Raw genomic sequence first — 24,085 nt, 5'->3', positions numbered from 1 at the left:
ATACACAAACCAAATTGCACCCAATGTGTAAACTCCGAATAGGACAACTGCGGCTCTGTAAATTTACACAGACATTAAATTTGCTTCTATTCATTTTAGACATATCACGCTAAGCTGATTTTTTTTTATAGCACACCGATCGATATCTCTGTAAAATAATCATTTTTTAACTAGCGGGGCAGTGAAATCTTTGCTTTGTGCTAAAGTCAACAGTGACTGAGTTTGAGCTCAAATAAATGCCGCGATGTCTGCAGCCCTTTGCAGAAGGCACAAGGCAAAGCTTCCACAATGGGCTCCTGTGTGGCTTCACAACAAGCACCGTTTTGCACAGGTAGGGATCTGGTTTTTTTACATTTATGAACAATTTATAAAATATATGTTGTCTAAATGAGAAACACAATGCGCATATAGGATGGGTGGTGGAGGATGATACACCTGACATCCTATACAAGGAGACATTTTGGATTTCAGAACATGGGGGGACGTAAAGCTGAAAGGATTTAAGCGATTTTTTGCGCTGAGAACATGCGGAAAAAAAATGCAACCCAAATTGAATGTGATGTGTAAAAATAACTGTTAAAGATGCATTGGTGGTACCGCAGCTTTGTGGGTGATTTGATGATAGTGATGTTAAATTATTGCAAATGTGCCTGCTAGTCTTTGATACATGCATTTAATTATGACATTTTAGCAATCTATATTTTTGCAATATGTGACCGATTGAGGGAAATTAACCTGCAAGAATGACCACATTTAGACATTATACATGTATTATTATTAGTAGTAGTAGTATGGTAAGCTATTGTATGCAGGTTATTAAAGATGTACAAATAAATAATAATCATGTGATGTCTTCCAATGAATAAATCTTCTATAGCTCATGCGCTTGTAGTGCACATAGCAGGAGATGGGACTGGCCTTTTGCAAGTTTGATAGTTCAGAGGTAACTAACCCCAATCTGTAGTGAAGGATAAAAGGCCACATCACTGCACCTTCTTCATCTCTGCAAGAAAAAAAGGCTATATATATATATATATATATATATATATATATATATATATATATATATATATATATATATATATATATATATATAGCTTCTCAACTCCTGCACGGTGCGTTCACAATCCCAGACACATGTTGTTATAGCAACTTGTCCAGCCTTGTCCAGCCTGTTGATCCTTTTACTCCACTAACCTGATTTATCTGCAATTCCCATGCAGTTTCATTTGCATATTTCTCCAAGAATGCCTTAAAAAAATTTAAACCTCACAGTCAAGGCATCCATGCACGTTTTGGCTGCAGACGGTCTGGAGTTTTTTTTTTTTTTGAAGGGGGAAATGAAAAACCGATATATCCTGTAAATGATCTATACAGACTAATATGACGCGTTCAAGTGTCATGACATGTAGGTCCTTTCTGCTGCACACCTCCGAAAGTGAGACATTCTCCCCGCAGCGATGCATTTCAAAGCCTGAGAAAGTAATAACTCCTACGTGTAAGCCTTTAACGCATCCACCCATGGGTGTTAACCGAATGGAAAAATGTCTGAAATTCAAAATACATATTTATGTTGTTCCAAAAACATTGAAATATTAATCAAAGTGCTGTAAAGTGAAGATAACAAGAGTGAAATGCGGGTGTAGTCATTAGTAAAAGTCCATTTAATGCATTGACTGTAGAGAGTGATTCCAGGCAGATATAGTGTTTTATACAGCAGGGTGTCTGCCGCACCTTGTAGTTTAAAAAGCGCTACAGCCCGTCGATTGGAACACCCAAGTAGAGCTGTTTCCATGGCAACAGAGGGACACCGGACCAACAAGCTGTAATTCTGTCTCGGGCTTTTGCAAGGGAGTAACCGACTTGGCCAACTTAACTCCTCTTTAAGGGGAAATGCTCCTAATCAGATATCTGATTATTGTCGCTCATTTGTAGTAAAGCCACCACAAAGTCACAAGTCCAGCCACCCAGCAGGAGGCCTGGTCCACACGGGTCCATTTATCCCATTTATCCCATTTATGTCGACAATGCCTTTCTTCAATATTAATATTTCAGGAAATAGTCAGCAAAGGTGGTACAGAAACATGAATCATAAGGGTATAATTAAACTGATCTGAAGTCATTTAAATTTATTTAATTTCCCCTCAAATTATTATTCCATATTAATATTAATGATTTTTATTGTACAAATGTAAATGTATGTAAATATATTTTGATGCATGATGTACTGCAAAACATTTTTTCACGTTTCTGCAAAAAATACATAAAAAATGCCAGCTTATGTCACACAATTAAATTAAAAACAATAATGAAACTGATATATTGTTCCAAAAATTAAAGTGATGGAATTTTTAACAGGGCATAGTTTTTTCTTTTAAAAACAAAATAGTAATATAAAACCCCTCCAAGTATTATACAGTGTGATTGCTAAATTATTCACATATAATTTTACACAATTAATTGTCTAGATTGTTATTTTAGCTATGCAAAAATGACTTTTTCTGTATTTATTCTGGTGAAAAATACACCTTACACCAAGATCCCCCAAAGGTGAAGCATGGCGGAGTGGACTTTTACATTCAACAAAACCAACAGGTGTGGCATTTATTTTGAAAATCTAGACGTATGAGGGTCATCTTGAGGATGTGTTGGGATGAAAAGGTGTGTGTGTGTGTTTGAAGGGCAGACAGTGGTAAAGAGAGAGAGAGAGAGCGAGAGAGAGAGAAAGAGCAGAATGGACAGGGTGAGAATGCGGCTGCTGACTGTGATGTGTCCGCATCTCTTCTGACATGACTCTGTGACATTCCAGTGTGGGACTCCTTCATGTCGGGGTGACGGGATGTGCGAGAGAGAGAGAGCGAGACAGACAGACAGAAAGAGAGCGAGAGCGAGAGAGAGCGAGAGAGGTCCATCAACAATAGCCATTGAGTACCGGGGGGAGGCAGCAGCTGGTGGGACATGCAGTGACCTATAGGCGATCTATTGAGGCGCCTTGCCGCTTTTATAAGCTTGGAAGTGGATGGATGGTCGGTATTTATCCTTGTGAAATATCGCAACATGCAAATGGTCCCTTTACAAAAACATAGAGTTCAGAATGCAATATATAGATCAAGCATGCAGATGCAAACTAGTCGGAGAAGGTGCACACGCTTGTTGCAGCTCTTTGGCAGGTCCACAGGCATTTCCCAGCAGACCTCACGCCTGCCTTTGAGATCAAGCCTTGTGGGCAAAGCTAGCATCAAAATTCTGTCAGTCAGCGGTGCTAAAAGGACGCCTGCCTGACTGGGATTGATGTGCCAAGGCTTCTTTATTCTCCTCGAGCCAGTGCTGATGGATATCTGGGGCTTTTGGAAATAGTGCCACATTATATCCCATTTCCATCGCAATATGGCCCATTCAGCGTCACATCGCCATATAATACATCGTTGCAAAAGCTCCCCATGTCCCCCTCAGCTCCAGTTCCAGGAAGTGAAGGCAGAGCTTTGCCAGCCAATCATGGCGAAGGACACCCAACTCATTAAAAGTTAATGAAACCTATAAACGTGGTGCGCCAGCGATTCATTTAAACCCCCAATCCAATCTCCTCTTCCAGTCAAGGCAAACAAGCCCGTGTGCCCCCTGTGCTGTCCTCGGAATAACAAACTACGGAATATTTTGTCCTGCATATGTTCTGCTACGCAGACATGTGCATTGAGATGGCCTACCTTAGAATGGCACTTGTCCAATTTAGTGAAAAGCAGATTGGTGCTCTGGATGTGGCAATTTGGGTGTGTGTGTGTGTGGGGGGGGGTGTCTGTAATCTGCACTTGACTTGAATTTAATGTCTTTAGGTTATACCGCACAGCTTGTCAGGAGTGGTTTCAACATTCATGAGAATCCATGACATTCAAATAATGTTCTTGTTTTAATACCTTACCTGCGTTTACACGACAGGAAGTAGCTTTGATACATCAGGTCCAAACGTGAACATATATCATCTTCTCCAAAACATTCCCAACCTAATAGTATTTCAATCCAATAACAAGGAATCAACAGCAATAATCTTACACTCGACAAGTGTACAGATCCAAAGTGGGCAGCAGTAAACCCCGCCTCCTCGTCTTTAAGACCTCCGACTCGTACCACTTCCCTCGGGGGGATCCAAATTAAATTCCCTGCATGTATAGCGCCACTGTCAGCTCACTAATGAATTCCCATACCCGGACTTGAATCAAATTAATCCCCAATTTAATCCGGTATAAATGGCCGTGTTATTTATAATGGAAAGGAGGATGCTCGGTTGAAGGATTGAGGAAAGCTGGGAGGTGTCTATAAGGCTGCTGAGCAGATTACGAGCAAAGGATGAGGCCTGTATGTTCTCCCCACTGCAGAGTAGTCCCCTGATACACACTATTAACCCTCGCCTGCTTGACGCTGACAGAAACATCGCCATGTTTGTCACTTAATATCCTCTCAGATTAAGGAGTCAACTGCCTGATTTATTGGTAGGAGCCTGGATACTCTTATCTTGAAGTGGCGGGCAGAAAGATAATGAAAGGTGCACATCCTGTAGATGATGTATCTGCGGTTGCAGTTAAATGAGCGGTGCATTCAGGCTTGTTCCAACCCGCCGTTGGGTGAGGTCACGGTGTTCGAAACAGTTGTGTTTATATATCCATGCAAATGTCACTTGGACTTTTCCTTCAAATGCAGAGGATGACTTTTAGCCATTTGAGGAGCACTTCTGTGTGCAGTGTATCTTGCAACGTTCCTCAAATCATTTCAATGCTTTTGATATGCAAATGTATTGCTTCCCAATTCTGTCAGATGTATTTATGTAAAGAGAAGCATTATCCAGATGGTGGCTTCAGGTTCGGTTATTGACGTGTGGCGCTGAGAGGGCTGGAACCGCCGGGCCGCTTCCTCCTTTGTTGGTTTTGGCCTCTTCACGTTAAGAGCCAACAGGCACTGACAACACATGTAGCCATGCCAACATAATGTTTTATATCAGCAAAGGATCAATTGGGTATTTTATATTGACATAGCAGACTTGAATATATCACAAGTGTTTATGACACTTTTATTGTCTTTAAACCGGATCAGGTAACACAGTCACTTCTATTTCGGCAGCTTGCAATATATTATATACTATGTATACGTTATTAAGTAAGCATTTGAGCATGACAGACGGTTCTGAAGACCGTTTGGCAGTTCTGAGGACAGTTTGGAGCCTTAAAAACCTGGTCCACCAAATGTCTGAACAGCTATGGTTTATTGAGGCATCTGTAAGCTTACTCATTTTCTTGCCAAGCTTGGCTCGTGCACCTTAGCGTCATGGCGAGGGAGGGGACAACCGCACACGCAAGCACGCACGCACACACACAGACACAAAAGTTTGTTGTTTGCGTTCATTCCACCAAATCTTTCACCATTCACACATCATTTGTGTTGCACAAACACATATGTATCCAATAGCTCATGTTTGGCGACTACCAAAAGGCAATGGTGGAAGGACGGCAACGGTGTCGGCCGAGGGGGTCGGGCGGTGGGGGGGGGGGGCGCATAATTTGCTAGGAAACATTTTACCGAACATTTGGTGATAAAAACGCCGGCGTCAGCCTTGAGGCTTAAAGCAATTAATTCAGGATCCTGACATAAACTCTCCAATCCTTTGACAGCTTGGAGCTGAAATAAAAATGCTAGTTCTCCTGGGAACAGGCAGGAGATAGCTGGCTCCTTTCTGGACTGTTTGCTCACTGGCCCTGTGAGCAATCTTCCCCAGTCAGAATGAAATGCAAGGACACAAACAATGTACCGGCGAGAGAATGGGAGATGGGGAATGAACAGTTTGGACTATTTGCTTAGCAGAAGGGCAGCCACAATGGCCGGCCCATGGCTTTCCCATGCATCAAGCCTCTTAGTCTTAGGCCTCCCTTTGTTGCCCGGTTTCTTCTTACCCGGCCAGATAAGAAACCAGCTGCCTTATACTTTTAATTCCCATTGTACGCCATACTGTATGGTCATTTATCTGTCTTCATTGTCTAATTAGACGGGTTATCGCATCTTGCTTCACCTTTTGCGTGTTCTCGTTTAGAGGCTTTTACTTCGTCATACAAGGCAGCGGCAAACGGGAAAGAGGATAACGGTTGACCCCGCTTCTCTTTTAAGAAGAGGTAGCACAAGTCAAGCATGGAGTCCCGATAACGATGTATCGATGGAAGAAAATGTCAAAAGAGTTCACAACGATGTCATTTTTACAACCCAAGGCAGAAAGCCTCCGAGGGCTCTTGAGAGAGAAATAAGACACACTCGTTCTATGACCTAAAGGACAAGAGTGGGCAAACAGAGCAAGTGTTGTGACGCTGGATGTTAGAAGCATCCATATTGTGCTCTTTTGTTTTGTCCTGTTGGTTTGTGTTTGCATATACATTGACCAGGTCTCTCCTGATTGTGTATTCGCTCTCCATACATGTAATGTTGTCTGCCTGGCTTCCCTAGCGGAAGTCTGTAGGGAATAAAATAACAATAGCACATGAATCTGAAACCAAGCAACAAACAAATAATTAACCAAAAAAAAAAAAAAAAGTGGCGGGATGTCAGCGGAAGATCAATACACATAAGATGAAGGAGCATATTCATGCATGTGAGCAGACACTTGCCTAAATACAAACACACACACGCGCCCATCCCCCTTTGTAAAGGTTGCGGTGTCAGGGACCCCCTGGGTGGTCAGAGTGGGGATGATTTTTACACAATATGATGTTGTGAAGAAAAAACACAGAAAAGACATTCCCTGATGTGTTTTCATCACAATGATACAATTTAAAAGCCACACAACCTAAAATAATGCTACAATACAATGCTTTATCAATAAGCTCTTAATCCATCAGTTCACGTTTCAAAGTATCAGTTGCGGCGCCAAGATTAGTTCTAGTTCAAAAGAAGGGAATTTTATTTTGTTTAAATAAAAAAACTAAAAACTATATTTCCATTTAATTGTAATTGTATGAAGGCCTAATATGGACGACGTGCAGCATCTCCTCATTAAGAAGCATCGATTGTTAATGTTCACATCCATGTTTGGTGCATGTCAGAGCTCAGGTATGGCAGGATAAATAGTCGTCTTATTTGTGCATGTGAGAGCCCGGCTCCTTGTGGGGTGGTGCTCTCAGCTTCACGCTCCGCCAACGCTGAAATAAAGCTCTGTTCGAGGCATTTCAACACCGCTTAAGGTTGTCCGCGGCCGTGTAATTTATGAGTTAAGAGCGACTTGATTTTGAAGTTCACCAAGACCTACAATCTTGCAGCATTCACAGCCTAACAGAAGAGCGGAGTGAGTCATATAGGAAACTTACAACACTCCTCCAATTACCTGAAACGGTGTTGGCCCAGTGATACCTGCACACTTGTGGAGTGTGCTTCTGTTGCTCTAAAGTGACTGGATGTACAAACACCTTAACATGGGCTTTGTCACCTGTGGGTCAGTGGGGAGCTGGCAGGATACGACTGGAGCTGCTCACTTCATGCTCTCTGTGGGTGGTCATGAGGCCAGACACACACACACACACACACACACACACACACACACACACGCACGCACGCACGCACGCACGCACGCACGCACGCACGACGTTGACCGCCTCTTCCTAAGCTGCTTTATCTAAAAATAAATATTCTATTACTAATAAGGGCCCAAAGCCACATTTAAATTAAAATTGTATAAAAATGTAATATATGTAATTATAGTGATTTTCATTTATATTTATGTATGTTTTGTTATATGACCACATAATTGTGTTTTCCGTATAAGTCATTAAATAAAGGCAAACATTGTCAGGTTTAATTTATTTACAGCCTGTTTCTGTATTGTAAAATTTGTTTTTAATTTAAATAATGAAACATTATCATGAAATGGCAAAATTAGTTTGGTTTAGTCTGATAAACTTAATAAAGATGTAATAAAATGTATTAATATAATATATCATTTTTTTAACAATGTCATATTTTTGGAGTATGTTGAATTATAGTATGTTAAATTAATGTGTCCTTTATTTAAATATAGACGAGGAAAAGTGCACGCAAAAAAGGCAATTCCATTTATCAAATGTTTCTATTTCAATGAACAAACCAACATTAATTACAAGAAAACTATTTCATATTTTACACAGTAAAATAGATGATCTTAACATAATATATGCAAATGTAGGTGGAAAAACTACACAAATTACATTTGAAAATAAAGGAAAGCATCATATTATTTTAAAATTAGAATTGTAGTTCTTAACAAAAAAAATAAATTAGGAGAAAACAACACAAATGGAATATACTTTTTATTAAAAAAAAACATTTCTCGGGGGTACTGTTATGTACTTTGTCACAATGCTGCATTAATAAAAACATAATCATATTAATAATAATAGCAATGTTGTTATTATCATTTGTATTTATCTTGTTAACCAAACTACTTGTACTGCAAATATTTTGGGAGCAATATTTTGGACTTTCCATTCTTCCAACTCAGTCAGACATGGCTGCGTGTACCTCAGTGCCAATGTGTGAATGTCAACACCCTGTAAACACCTTTGACACACATGCTTGAATATGACGGGCGAGTTAACTAAACATTCCTGGGTGTTCCCAATGAAGGTTTACCACTCATCCACCGGGTTGCACTGACCCATCTCCCACGCTCTGTTAAAAAAAACAAAAAAAAACAAAAACACCATCCTGGATATACATTTGATCTCCATGTATTTCCAAGTGGTAAGCCTCATCTGTTAACAATAGAAAATTATGAGCTAATTTCTTGTTTTCCATGAACGGCTTATTTAACGTGCTTAATAAATGATATGAAGGAATAACATGATTACACAAGATTTAATTTAATTCTATTTAATCTTGTTTTAGCAATTACTGACCGTTGCTGTGTTTACATGTCACCATTTTCCAATAGGAAGAAAGAAAGAGAAGCAATAGATGCTGCAGTTTGCGTATGCGTGTCAAATACAGGAAACAAGTGAATAAGTAAATAAAATAAAGTCAATAATAATTAAATACATAAAGAAATAAATATAGGAGTAAGAAAAAAAAGTGTTGAAAACATGGTCAAATGTGGAAAGAAATGCAGGATATAGATTAAAATGGGATGGAACAAAGCTCTTTAAAGATTTGGGAGTATAATTCCATCCCACTGCTTATCGCTGCACCCAGACTATTTGAGTGTTTTGAGATGCAGGCTCCCTGAGGACGGATCGAAGGCGTCCTAGCAGAAGTGCACATCCCATAAATAGGAGGGTGGAATTTATCCGGAGCCTGTGTCTCTGTCAAACAGGGCTCTGCTGACTGAAGTGATCCCCACGGGCCGAGCGCAGCGGAGGAGGGAGAGGAAGCCTCGCAGGGAAGATGGGAAAGCTGCGGGAAGAGCTACACTGATGCGTACACTGCACACACTCAAACACAAACACTCTCCAGTGCTCACACAATGTCCCTCTCAGTCGTGGGTTGTGACCGGCCCATGGCATTGGCCAGGTATGTCAACTATGTTTGCAGAGCCATCCATCACACATGTACCTTCCCTCCTGAAACAGGAACTGTTGTTAGAAGCATACCCTTGTTAAGCCCATCCTTTGACTTGCCACAACCTAATTTATTTCCTCATCGCCTGACGCAGGATTTATTATCACCTATGTTTTGTTCTCTATTTTGCTCTCATTGTGAGCAGAACGGTATAAGCATGTGTTGTTAGAGACATTGTTACCAAGAGAGATTGGGGGCTACAGTTTGAGAACACCAATGGTTCTTATCGTCAGTGACCAGGGTTAGCAAATAAATACTCTACAGTGGAGTCCGGCTGCGTGTGAGGAGAGAGAAGATTTATGGCTGCATGATGCTCGTGCATGAGCATATGAGATATTTTTAGCTGTGATGTGACCTTAGCATGAAGACAATCGTTTCAACGTCTCATCCACACGACCTTGAAATGTTCATATTGCTAATGTTTGGGAGTTGGAGTTGAATTTATGCATCATTGTTCCACGATTTTTATTTTGCTTTTGGAAATCACTGGAAAAAAATGAATTTAAGTAATGAAATTATTTACTGATAATAATGCACGATTCTTAACAATACAATGCATTCATATTATTATTATTATGCCATTATTATGTCTTCACTTCCCATAATAGGCGTTTGGGGTTTTCATTATGAACTAGTTTTTAATACGAGCTAGGAAGGAGTCCCCCAAGCAGCATTATTCTGATCATTACAACTGTAGCATGCAAACGTTCAAGTTCGGAACATCCTCCCATCCTAAGTAATGGATGTACTTGCATACTTCACAGTACATATACTGCATACTTTCGTCCCTCACCACTTCACAATCACGGTTTTTCAGAAATATATTATTTTGTTGATGACTACGGCCTATTATTAGTCAAAATTATTCATAGTTAAGCAAATGTTATGTATTTTTTGACAAATTTTTCAGTTACAATGAACAAAAAATAATATAATAACATAAGGTATTCAAAAGATCCATTTAAAAGACAGATTCCAAGATGATGTGATGATATGTAGTATTTTACAAGCACCTGCACACAAGTACCAGACTAGATCACAGGAACAATACGCTCGTATTGCAGGTTTGCAATACATTTTCTCACAACAGGCCCAAGAATAAGGAACTCTTACTCTTAATGTACTCTTTAGGCCGTAACCCACACAAACGCAAAATTCAATTCAATTTATTTCTTATTATGCCCAAAACAGTATAAGCAAAAAATGTCCTAAAACCATCAATAAGGCAAGAAATATGACTAAGTGACTAAATGACAAGACACTCGTGAACTTGAGAGAACAAAAAAAAGTTTACAGTGTTATCAAAAAAGCAAAGGGTGGCTATTTTGAGTTATCTAAAATATGACATATTTAGTGGCATTTCATACTTTAAGTACTATACTTAATTCGACATGTGTTCATAGGAATATAAAGGTGACTATAGGGATGCTATTTTATATCTGGAGGGCTCTAATAATGTTGAAAACTGTATTTGGAAGATCATAGTTTCAATACTTTAAATAAGGACTCCTGCATTCAGAAAATTCACTTATCACGGTCAGGTCTGGAAGCAGTAAATTGTGATAAACCAGGGATTACTATACCACTTTTCCATATTGATTATGATTGACATTGGGGGAACTTTCCATTCCAATTATGAGCGACATGAATACATACACAGTAAGGATAATTCATAATACCACCGATAGAGAACATACTAACTCCTTATTTCTAAAATCACAAATACTTAAACTTGCTGATATAGTTAATCTTTAAACAGCTAAAAATAATGCATAAGGCTAAAAATAATCAATTACCTAAAAATGTCATCCAATACTTCTCTACAAGAGGAGAAATATGATCTCAGAAGAAACGTTAAAAAGCCATAGCATTTCAGTATGTGGAATCAAACTATGGAATAGATTGAGTAAGATACTTAAAAAATGCGATGAGCCAATTCAAGAAACAATACAAGCAGTTGATGTTTGCTAAATACAAGGATGTACCAGTCATTATCTGTTATATATATTACTATATTGACGGTTACTATGGTACCCATTATGTCATTGGATGGTCATATCACCTCGTACTTCTGTATGTGTCCAAAAAATAAAATATATAAATAATTAAATATAATTAAAAAATTATTATATCAGAAAGGCAGGAAGTAAACAAACAGTTATTGATTGTAAAATTACCAGATGGAAGGGTAGGATTTAATAAGCATTGCTTCTTCCTACTCCTTTTAGACATGTGGAACTGTGAACTGATTATGTGATGCATTCAATTGTAACCTGATGCACGTTTAAATGAAATAAAACCATTACCATTATCATTACACAACAAGACACACGGTCTGACGTGCCTGTGAAAACGCACATGTCAGACAGTTCCTTCATTCCCTGACAGAAAGCCTCCATATGTGTTTTGCCCGTGAGAGTTGCAGGTATCACCGGATGTTAATGATTGACTGGAGGCACACAGAGCATCCTGCTTGGAGTGGACACTTTAACCGCTCTTGTGCCACGTTTCCACCACTAAATGTTTGTACTCCTTTTTAAGGTATTTTAGATTTAAGCTATTCTAGCTATTAATAGGGATAAACTAAGAAAACCTAAGAAGTGAACAAAATGAACCTATCCCTGCTACTGTAGGGGGGTGTTACGGTGGGGTTCAGTCTAGACGAACTTTCAATAAAGAACCGTTGGAATTCTTAGGTAAAAAGGAAGATAAGAGTGTCTCTGACCCCTTTAGTGCAGCTTTATACAAACGTGACTGTGTAAACCTAATCTCCCCTCCAGATAAATTTGGCCCCTTGCTATGTGCAAAATTAATTCATGTCTTTTTTTTTTTTTTTTTACCCCCACCTTTTCCACAGCACCCGTTGATGAGTGTGAAATGAGTCTGGGTCTCATTGACAGTTCAAGATGGAGAGCAAACTGAGATTACGTTGTGTTAATTAATTGCGGCCTTGGTAAAATGTCTTCCCATCCCGTGGAAGACTTGTTCCGTTTATTACCTTTCTGCCAATCACTGACAATGACTTACTCAAAGTTTTGGTTGAACTTTTCTCATTTTTCTACGGTTATTTTGCACTTTATTCTTAGGAATGATTTTGTGCATGCTTCTGAATCATCATTTTAATAGTAATTGTCAATATGTATAATATTTGTGTTGCAAATTGTGGTTAGGTCATCGTGTATGTACAATTTTTAACTCTAGAAAATAAACAATCTATTTTCCAGTCCAGTACTTAGCCATAAATGAGTTAACTGTCTAAAATGTACTTAACCCCTATTTCTAGGATCAAATGATTTAATTCAAATGACATTTAATATCACGTAAAAAAGAAACTGACGGCTGTGTTCTTCCTGTCATCTGCAGATGGCTTTCCGTCTCTTTTTCCTGCCCGCTTTCATCGCCGCCGTTCCAGCGACCTGGCAGCCCGGCCCTGTCGATGTACTTGGCCATATCTGCATGCGACCTGTCTGCCATATGTAATATCAAAGCCTCTGTCAGCATGGAGCTCAATGGGAACAAAAGAGAGGCCTTCATTAATGATTAACTGTTCTAAAAGCCCCGGCTTTTGTATTCCCATGGTGCCGAGGCTATCTGGCCGCCATGTGACATGCTCCTAGCGTTTTTCGAGCAGATTGGGGGAAAGCTAGTGAGCAAACACAGGTGCTTTGGAGCAGCGTTGGCGACGCTGTCAGGGACAACCACAAACAAGAGCAGCTATGCCTGGCTAAATGAATCCCCACCCCACGCCTCCAACTCCCCCAAACCCCCCCACCCCGCCGTCTCCCTGTCACTAGCTAACTTGTTTGCCAGCGTTCAGGCCGCACAGCCTTCCCCTATGCAGAGTCGCTACTCAAGCCCCCTCCTCCCTACAAGTCCAATGTCCACCGCAACTTCTCACACCCTCCAAAGAAACAAACAAATAAAAGTGAGGACGGCCGACCGCTTCTTTGAGGTGATGGCATTTGCTGTGGTCTTGACTAGTGGAAGAGCAAACAAATTAACGGTGTTCGAGTTTTCACTTTCCAAACCAAACTAAATGTCTTTTAGTTCAAGTGGGGCAATTCCACTGACCCCGGTGTCAACCGCTGTGTGAGGGCTTGCACGCTCGTGCACTTGAAATGACCAGAAATGACCACTTTGAGTCGTATTCATACACCTCAAAAGTGACATGTGACTATGAAATCTTCACTCCCCATTTGTCATATGTTTTAACCCCAAACATCCCGGGGCCAATTAACCTTTTCATCCAGACTGACTTGATTGTTCACACTGACTGAGCTCCTGTGTCGCTCTTTACTTTGATAAGACAATCTGATGATAGGATTGTCTTATCTTAACACGGCTTTTCCGGGTGGGAGACAAATGAACAATGTGTGATAACGCCAACAAAAAGCTCACCTCTTACTGGCCCAGCCCTCTTTGGAATGGAAAAATCACCAGGATGGAAAATTCACTATTTCATTCTCAGTTTTCTTTCTAGCATTCTTTGTTTTAATCCCTCAAATATACTATAGCGGTGTCTCTTACAGTTTTAATTTCATATCTGCAATTCACTCAGCCAATAAAGCTTTTACTGGCTGGAAAGATGATCAAAATGTACTTAGACAAACATTTTAAGTCAACAGAACAGGAAATTAAGTTGTAAATGTGAGGAAGTCAGATGTGCAATGACGTTGCAGGAAAAAATAGAGGATACAATTCTGAGAAGTTGGACACCGCATCACAATACAGGTTTTGCAGCTTAAAAAAATGCATTAATTAAAAGGGATATTTTGGATTTTTTGACATAAAGTTGTATGACATTGTGACTTGAAATGAATGTAAAGGTGACTATATGGGTATTATTTAAGGTCTAGAGGGCTCTAATAATGTCATGCAACCGCATTTAGAAGGGGAATCTTCCATTTACAAAGAAAGAAACCTACTGCTTGGAAATTCAAGTTTCATTTTTGTCTCACAGCAACTATAAAAAGTGTGAAATCTCATCACTTTATGAAAAAAAAACATTAACAGAATATGTAAAAATTCTGGACTTTTTTTTAAACCGTGTTTATCAGGCATGACGGACAAATATTCATATTTTCTGCAGATTTTTTTTCCATATATATATTTTTTGGAATAACAAAAATATCTTAATCTTTAATGAAATGTTTTCCGTGCTCCAAACAACATATTTATGTCATTTCTTGTCACTTTTGAATTTGAATGTATAGCCTGCCTGTGTGATGCTCCCTAAGTATCAATAAAGCATCAATCACTTGTCTGGGCTATCATTTAAAAGTATAGATAGTATAGACATTATTTTGGTCATTTTACATGATTATGTCTTAAAGGTGATTTAAAAAGCATGTAACGTTCCCTGTCCTGCCGCCGCTTTCATGGATTAATCCTCCACCGGCCGTGACCAGAGTCCGATCAGAGGAGTTACAAATCCTCACTTTTAAGGCTCCTTACTGTAATTCTCAGTCGGCTGCAGTAAAACGCGGGGGCCCGACATCTCGAGAGGGATTTGAGACAACATCTTTGTTGCTTTGACATTGTGTTCCGCTAAAGTCGTCCACAGCCTGATTGTCTGGCAGAAACCGGGCTCAGACTTCAGTTCAATCAAAGAAAAGTTTGCTATTAATGAGGAAAAACATGAAAGCTCAACCTCACGTTGAAAAGAGCCCTTTCATCTCGCCGGGTACAATGGGGAAATTTGAAAAGAGCAAAGTGTGCTTTAAACAGCAATGCAGCGTATTAAGCCCTTGTCTTTTGACAGGCCCACACCTAGAAAGAAGCAATATTCCTATAGAAAATGTACTTCATGAGTAATCGGGAAGGGAACGTTTGTGGTGGTTCAACCTGCTTCCGTGACAGATCTTTGAGCTATAGTCTCCGGAATGATTTGACATCACAAAGATGACGACATAATCAAGAGATAAACATGACACAGACCTCAGCCAAGGTGAACTATCCTATTTTGTATAGTGCATATACATGAATTATGATGCTAATAGCATAATAATTCAAGCATGCATTAGAGCTTACACAACTGGTTAAACAGGTTATGTTGAAGTACATTACATGTTTACAAGTTTACAATTCACCGTGTCTGAAAAGATAGTTATAAATTGTTCACTTTTATCCGTTTCTTTTTGGTAGTAAAATAAAAAGGATGAAAGTCTGTAATTGTAAAGTTTGCAGATAGCTTATTCGTTGATAAAGACTTATTACATGAATAAATAGTAAATCAATAAAGCAGTGCAGTTGACAGAAACATTGTTTCAGTTATAAATAAAAACAGAATTTATGATAATAATACCTTAATTAAATAAAAGCGGAAGAGCAAATAGTGAGTAGAGGAGTAAAACTAACATTGCCCTAATGAATAGATACGTAAATACAGACTAATGCTGGCATAAACAGATAAATGTATAATAGATGCTAGATAATACAATTCATGATAATGATTTAACAAAACACAAATGTTAATGTCATGTTAACATAAAGTCGCTATGTAGAGTATATTCATTTCAATTTTGTTGAACAAAACAAAACATGATGTATCCAGCACTTCATTACAGATACCGAAATAGGCTGCCGCTCTTCTGAGACAATTAATGTCAGATTGTTCTTGTGTAATGATAATGCTATGTGTGTAAATTGTGCCATATTTGTTAGAATTTATTTATAATATATTAATTTATTTTAATCATTTATTCATCTAAAAAATCACCACTCGTGGTCAACTAAAATAACAAAGCAAGTAAGACAGCTTAGACTGAAATGCAACTCCAACTAAATAATGCGCGAAAAATACAATATTAAAAGTTGCACATTTCTATGTGGCACAAACATCTGTTAGTAAGTAAAGTACAAAGTATGAAACTTTGGATCAATGCAATCTAGTACAATAAACTAGACTCATTCAACACATCACGTATGAACGCAAAAATGTTCCTTGCATAACTGGTGTTTTTACTGCAAATTACATATTTACTCATCTAGCCAGCATAGTGCTGTGTGGAGCATGTCATCCCTTGTGTACTGATATCAAACATAAAAGTGATATTAACCGATTTTCATGCCAATATGGGATCATGATATCGGGCATCCATAAACATAACCATTGTGTTTTTATGAAAATAAAACAAAAACATTAATTTTTATAATTTCAAGTTTCCACTTATGTATTCTCTCATTGGACTGAATAATAAATAAAATGAATAAAGAACTCACTTCAACCCTTTCAGTTCCTGCAATTCAAAAGTTGCCAGTCTGGTTTTATGAAGAGTGATAAAAACTAAATGGCCAGGAGTTTTACCCAGGAGCCACTTACGGTGGTCACGGGTCAGTGCAGGGGACGAACCTGTCCTCCGACCCTGCTAACTTAGTGGGCCGGCACTATCCGTCTATCAGTCAGCCAGTCTGTCGACTCCTCAGAAACTGCTAATAAAACGTACCTTGTCTCCTGGTTAGAGTGGCTGCTTTATTCACCTCTGAAGGCTAAAACTAAAAAAAAATATAATCCCTTGGGTACATTTGCACCAAAACAAGAGCTGCATAATACATTATGGTGTTATATAAAAGGATGCGGTCCTCCTCAATAGTCCCATATTTACGTTCATGTGCCTGAAATTACTATTTAGGACTACTTAGGCTTTATTTTCTAAAAAACTAAATTAAAAAACTGCATGCAACTGTTTATTTGCTATGCTTTTTACATTTTGTTTGTATTTTATCATCCCCAAGTGTTTGTTTTTAACTGGGTCATGATATGTAAATATTATGGATGCTCCAATTAGGGTTTTCGGCCGATACTGATACTGATCACACGGATTAACTTTTAAAATGTACCTATGATGAGTGCTATTGGGCAGGGGCCCTCCCGCAAGATAGTTTTTGTGGCATGTGTTGGCAAGGCCAGCGACTATACGCTGGTTATGTCTGCAACCAGTACACATTTTGCCGTACCGTTCTGGTACCCCTTTTCAGGAGACGGAGCCAGCAATCACCCTGCAACACATACACACGTCCGTCTTGACGCCTGCTGACCCCGACCACTTAGCGTGCATTCATTTTCCACACAGAGAAGGGAGACAAAGGTGGTCCAAGCACTCAGGTAATGGAGCGACCCAGGTGGAAGACCTCTGAGCTGCCATCGTCACACGTGAGCTGCAGTCAATGACAGACACACAGGCCAACACCTTGCTACTAACCTGCCACAAGACCCAATAACTATTTTAGTCACTAAATTGTCTCCCTGCCTGTCTTATGAATAGAGTGTCTCCCTCGTGGTGTTCAATTACCTGAGTCAATATGGTGCTATTGAACCCCAGCATATGAGTCAAAACATAAAGTGTACATGAGAAGGGACGTCAAGGCAGATGACAAGAGGTAATTTGCAGCCCAGGAAGTAAACAAAAGAGGTAGTATATGAGGGTAATATGTTGTCAAGGTGGACAGCATCTGTGCTGTGTCGTTGCTTTGCTCCTGTATGAGATAAAAAAAATGCTTTATGGATGAATAAAACCTGCATTTTATGCCGCAATCATTCCTATGTGGGTGGCTTCTTATGAGACTATTGACCTGTGTGTTGCGTGTATGAGACAGCTGCTGCTTTTTGGCTCCGACACACACACACACGTACACACACACACACACTTAGGCAGCAGCTGGGCAGGCTCACCTGTCATATTAATAAAACCAGACAATCCCTTCCATCAGCAACACAACAGCAGCAGCAGCAGCAGCAACCAAAGCAGGCAGACGGACTGAACAAAAGAGCAGAAAGGCGGAGAAGTGTGTGTGTGTGTATAGGAGAAAATGAAGAGGATGAGAGTTGGATTTACTCACCTTAACATATTATATAGGAGCAATGCACTGTAACTCATATATAAGCACATACTCATACTCATATATAAGCACTATGTAATAATCACCCTTACAGGACAAATGGGGCATTAAAGGCATCAAGTAACCTTACTTTTCTACATTAAACCTTCTGCACAATTAGTGACCAAAACCAGTCAGCTGGGATAGGCTCCAGCTTCACCATGACCCTAATGAGGGCAAACGGTATAGAAAATGGATGGATGGCACTACCATTACTATTATTGTTATATACTACTCTGTGATGGCCTGCTTAGTTACCGCAGTGTTATGGTTACATCATATACTTCCATATACATTAATTATGTCATGTTGTTTTTAATTTAGGGACTTTTAATGACCAAATGGAACTTGTTGTTTATTTGATTTCATACTTTATATAGTCTGCCATACGGGGGATCCCCAGACAAATTCATAGCCTTGTAACAGTTAAAAATTGTTATGTTTATGTCTTTATGCTTCACTAGTAATGTTTTCTTGTTGTGTTTATTGATTACACCATAGTTGCTGTGAGACGCAAAAATGAAATATAGTATATATATATATCCTATACACCGTGACTCCCATTGCATCTGTTCATGTATTATCTTACGTTATCATTCATTAGTGGTGAGTACCTATACAGTTTATACTTTAAAATGTTTGGCATCCTGAAAGTCGCTCTTATTGCAAATGCTGATCCAAAATCAAAGGAGAACGTCAACATGAAGCTAGACGACATTTAGATGGGTCTATCAAAGGCAAGGTTCTATTGTACATTTAACTATAGCATTGTACGCATGTGTGAAATAAACAATGCTATTACAAAATTATTTAAATTTTTCACAGTCCTATTTGACTTCAGATTTTTTTGACTTCATTTATTTGGTGTTGCTCCAAGAGGTAGAGGAAAATGAGTGGACACCAGTAACGGTGGCAGAAAATGACCAACCTCGATGCTTAAAGATAGAGGTGGTGCTAAATGAGAGGAGTTCGTCCTCCTCTTCTATTAACCCCTGGAGTGCCTTGCCGCTCAGGTAGCGCTGATCTGATTCACCGCGGCCACCGACAGCATCACCATGGGTGGGACCGTCTGTGTTTACTTTTACCTGTGGACTCAATGAAAACCCTGATGTGTCATACCCGACAGCATCATACAAATACTTAACTGAAATATAAGTAATATAGTGATAGATTGTTTGTTGCCTTGCAGTGGCATGAATGAATAAAAACGAGCAGAGCAGCCACCATGCATTGTTGGTATCCTGGCAGCCTCCGAAGCAGCCGAGTGTGATTAGGCCAATTACCTACATGGCTGAATTGACAAAACGTGTCCAAGGGGAGAAGTAGGAAATGCTTCATAAAGAATCTTTTGAGGCCGAGTGACAGCACCCGGTGATTGAGCATCAATTTATGGATGAAGGCACAAAAAAGAAAGTTCCCAGTGTTCATCGGAGGCCAGTGAATCCAAAATGAACTCTTTTTATGAGGCTGACTTTGCCTCCGCGATGGCGCGAGCACAAAGCAGCCAACAAAGGGCGGCAGTAAAGGGGGAGTTGTGACAAGATAGCAGCACAAAGAGTGAATCAACTTTCATGTGGCTCAGTGCAGGCAGGAGCTCGGCCCAGCTGTTTTTAATGGCAATGCATTGACAGGAGGGCAGGCTATTTTTAATCGCGTGCACTTCTTCTTTCAGACGCGCACACAAAAAACCCCCCTTTCACCGAGCTTTGTCGCTAACCTGTTGTGACCTGCATTGAAAGCTGCGTCAGGGTCGCCTGCACAATAGTAGCTGAGAAAAAGGGGGGCGGTACAGGGATGTCTGCAGCTGGATGTCCAGTCAAAAGATTAAAATGACCGTGCACCGAACCATCGCCAGACACCTGAGATGGATAATATTTGGGAAAAATATTATCTACAGGACAAGTGTGTAGCTGCATATCTAGCTATGCTATAACTTTGTTACATTTCAAGCGGAAAAAAAGGCAGTAATGGCTCTGCAAACAGCCACACAAAGAATGTACAAACACGCCGGAAAACAAAGGGTTCCTATAACAGGGCTTGGGATCTGGATGAAAAATTCAAACAATATTAAATGGGGAGTGTCAACAGCACACACACTTGTGCTGAGGGCCCTTCAAACAGCCCGAGTAACTCAGCACACACATTACGCCACCAGAGTTCAGCCTCTTAGTGTAATGATGATGGCAGCTTTAACCAGGGCAGAGCTTTTAAAACCTCCTGTCCTGCATGCGCTTTAGGCTTTTGGCTGCGAAATAAAAGCAGGGGCATGCTCTGTCCAGGCATGTCATTTCCCCTCCCGTTTTACCTGCAAGTGAACGTCACGGGTCACCTGGATCCCTTGTTGCCCTAGCCTCCCTCCGCCGGGCTCCCTGGTGACCACTTCATTAGGAGTCGCTCTCCTGAAAGACGCAGATTAAGATATCAGTGGCAAGGGATTCCGATCGTTCTCCTGCACAACACGGAGCAGTAATACCTCCTGACAGAGAAGCTTTAACACCAGGCCTCATATTCTCACATCCAGGCAGGCAGAAAAAGAAACATCTCACATAAATATGTGGACCCCACGGGCCGTCCGCACGCATGGGGGGTTAAAGTCACGCGTTATGCAAACCATTCCAACTTTATTTGTAAAACACTTTAAACAATCGCAGAGAACCAAAGTGGTGTATAGAATAGAATATATCCAATACATCTAAAATAATTAAAATACATAAAAACATGTACAAAAAATAACAGCCATAATCCACAATAAAAAAACACACAAATGGAAAGATATGCATATGTAATCCATTGGGAATGAAAAAACATGTCATTGTTGTTATTTGAGATATAAGATATGCCTAAGGCTACTAACAAAGCTAAATAAATTCTTTGATGAAAAAAGTGTTGCCAAATTAACATGACACATTTACATGAATTAATATTTATTATTAAAGTTATGCCTGATACTGCCTTTTGGATAATCATTAATGAAAATAGGCTCCTTTAAAAAAATATATATTTTCCTGAAAATGCTTAATTTTCTGAATTAAATTTATTTCTTCAGTCCACACAACAAGGAAACCCGAGTTCGATTCCACCCTCGGCCATCTCTGTGTGGTATTACGGTTTCCTCACACATACCAAAAACATGCTAGGTTAATTGGCAACTCCGAATTGTCCATAGGTATGAATGTGAGTGTGAATGGTTGTTTGTCTATATGTGCCCTGTGATTGGCTGGCGACCAGTCCAGGGTGTACCCCGCCTCTCACCCAAAACAGGTGGGATCGGCTCCGGCACCCGCTGCAACCCTTGTGAGGATAAGCGGTAGAATATAAATTAATAAATGAATTTCTTTCTCATTTTTCTAATGATCTTTGTAATTATTTAATGCCATTTTTGTGGTTAAATGTCCACTGAATTTCCTGTAATATAAATAGTGCATATGTCTTTGCACACATTCAGCAACTAAATATGCATGCCCACATTTGGTCCCAAATATGGTCAAAAATACATGAAATAACACTAAATAATGCCATAAATGCCATGCAATAATGCCATAAATGTGTGTGCACAACCACATTTGATGAATGGGAGGAGCCACCACAGGAAGTAGGGACAGCAGGTGCACTGTTATCACCTCCATAGAGTGGTTATAACAAGGCTTGCATGACAATCAACAGGAAATGAAGCTTCTGGGTCAGATGGGCTCTACAACACTGATACCTTATTTACGAGGTCATTGATCGGGTCTAGCATTAACGTCACTGGTAAAGCAGGAGTGCGATCACCTTTTGCAGGCCTTTAGCGGAGCTTCATTGACTTAAAAGCGAGTGACATTTGCAAGTGTTGCTTTGAAGAGGCGCCGACTGCTCTCCCAGCTCTAAAAAAAAAAAACGCCACCTGCCTTGCCTCACCTGTCCTTGTGTTCAGTGAATAAAAACTCCCCACTTCCAAAGTCTACAGTACAGACGAGCCCAGCCTCCAAATCCCCACAGCACAACCCCCCTCCCTGAAAAAAATGTGACTTTTGCAACAGGCAGAAGTGAGGATATAAAGAAAGAGAGTTGTTTTCTTTTCAGTGTCTCCCCCTGGCTAAGTCTGGGGTAAACCCACTAATCCTGCTTGGAGTGATGACTCACGACGGGTGTGGCCAATGTGTTCCCAAAGATATCCTTTCCACAGTCGGAATATCAATAGGAATGTTGATGTTGGCACTGTGAATGGTGTTGTGTGCCATTTAATCATTTCATTTACAGCTGCCAAATGCTTCTTCTTGAAATGTATCAGAGGTTCACTTCTCAATCGGTTTGACTCGTTGTAGCTATAATAATGTGTGTGTGTGTGTGTGTGTTTTCAACATGTGTATAGGAGAAAATTGGGCCCACCTAATTGTTATTGCATGTGTGTTTGGCCTGGAGACAGTCGATGGGACTCAGCAGCGAGCCCGGAGGCGGGTGGAGGGCTCCGTCTCCCACTTCCCAGTGTCTTAGTTGTAATGCATCCCTCCACTAACAGGGATCAAGGTATTAGGGATTCCGGTTATTTGTATTGATTTTATGTGCTGTCATGCCGGCTTTGAGGATGCCCTCATATTTGTGGAAATTGCAAATTCCACCTCGGAAATGTCACCAGCATTTAATCTCTTCTTGAGTGGTCAATATGGGACCCTCACTGTTGTCCGTCTACGTTTATTAAACAGAGACCTGGGACTCCCTCGGTTACCATGACACCACACGGTGTGGAGTAGAATTGGTCCAGACGAGAAGGTAACATGGGAGGGAGAAAGTCGAACATTAATATCTTTGGATAAGATCTTTGTATCAGTGGTTATTAGATTGCGTTGACTCTGGATGAGGTTGAGCACGGCGGGGTGTATTTATTGATGCCTTGATTTTCTAATTCTAATAAAAAATATAATACATTCAAATTGTATAGCATGCCAACTGAGGTCATCATCATCGTTATTCCAAGAGGAGTCTTTAATGGCCATAAGAGCAAACTATACCGTTGCATCTGCCAACATTTGCATACGATTTCCATCTTTGCTTTTCCACGTCACAGCAAATGTTTCTCTTTCTCCACTATTTACAGGAATGGTCGGGTCACCCCACCTCCCCCCACCTCTTCGCCCCTCCGTTGTCCGCAATCAAATTTACTCTGGCTTGAGTACACGTTTAGTGGGGACCATTTGTTTGAGGCAAACACTTAGGGCCCTCGTATGTCATTGACCAGTGTCCACAAATATAATCCTATCAAGTTCAATCTTAGGATGTCCTATGCTGTTGTTTTCCTAATGCAATAAATGGAAATAATCCCACTAGTTGTGTTTTTTTATAGACTCGACTCCGGTTTTGTTAGTGCATTAGGAGCTTGGACTCCTTTTTGTTTGTTTGAGTGTTGATAATTTTGTGATTGTTTCAGCGACACCTGATTGTTGACATGCAGCCCGGTATATTTACAGTTCTACTAGAGGACGGACGATCGGCGCTAACAAACACGAACCCGTGTGAATACCCCCTTACTTTCTTGTTGATAAAGCCCTGCTTCTTGCCGAAGCCCTCAGTTGACATGTACCTACAGAGAAAGCCTTAGCAAAACAAGCAGGACCCTTGTAAATATGCATTGCCCAACAGTGGCACACGCACTGTTGGCTTACACACTGCTAGTGGT

General features: G+C 40.1%; 1 protein-coding gene and 1 long non-coding RNA gene across 2 annotated transcripts in view; one reads left to right on the top strand and one right to left on the bottom strand.

Annotated features, from left to right (window-relative positions):
- qpct (glutaminyl-peptide cyclotransferase) overlaps nt 1-24,085 on the bottom strand; it is a 131,039-nt gene that overhangs the window by 76,994 nt on the left and 29,960 nt on the right. The gene's annotated exons all lie outside the window — the stretch shown is intronic.
- LOC131140018 (uncharacterized) lies at nt 268-14,815 on the top strand. The gene is made up of 3 exons (XR_009132335.2): nt 268-331; nt 9,311-9,507; nt 12,919-14,815. It is a non-coding gene; the product is annotated as an uncharacterized LOC131140018 (long non-coding RNA).

The sequence above is a fragment of the Doryrhamphus excisus genome, linkage group LG14 (assembly GCF_037039965.1).
Source record: "Doryrhamphus excisus strain RoL-2023G ecotype Guam linkage group LG14, RoL_Dexc_Guam_v1.1, whole genome shotgun sequence".
Taxonomy (NCBI): domain Eukaryota; kingdom Metazoa; phylum Chordata; class Actinopteri; order Syngnathiformes; family Syngnathidae; genus Doryrhamphus; species Doryrhamphus excisus.
The sequence above is the reverse complement of the archived record's forward strand: the minus strand, read 5'-3'. Positions and strand labels throughout refer to the sequence as shown.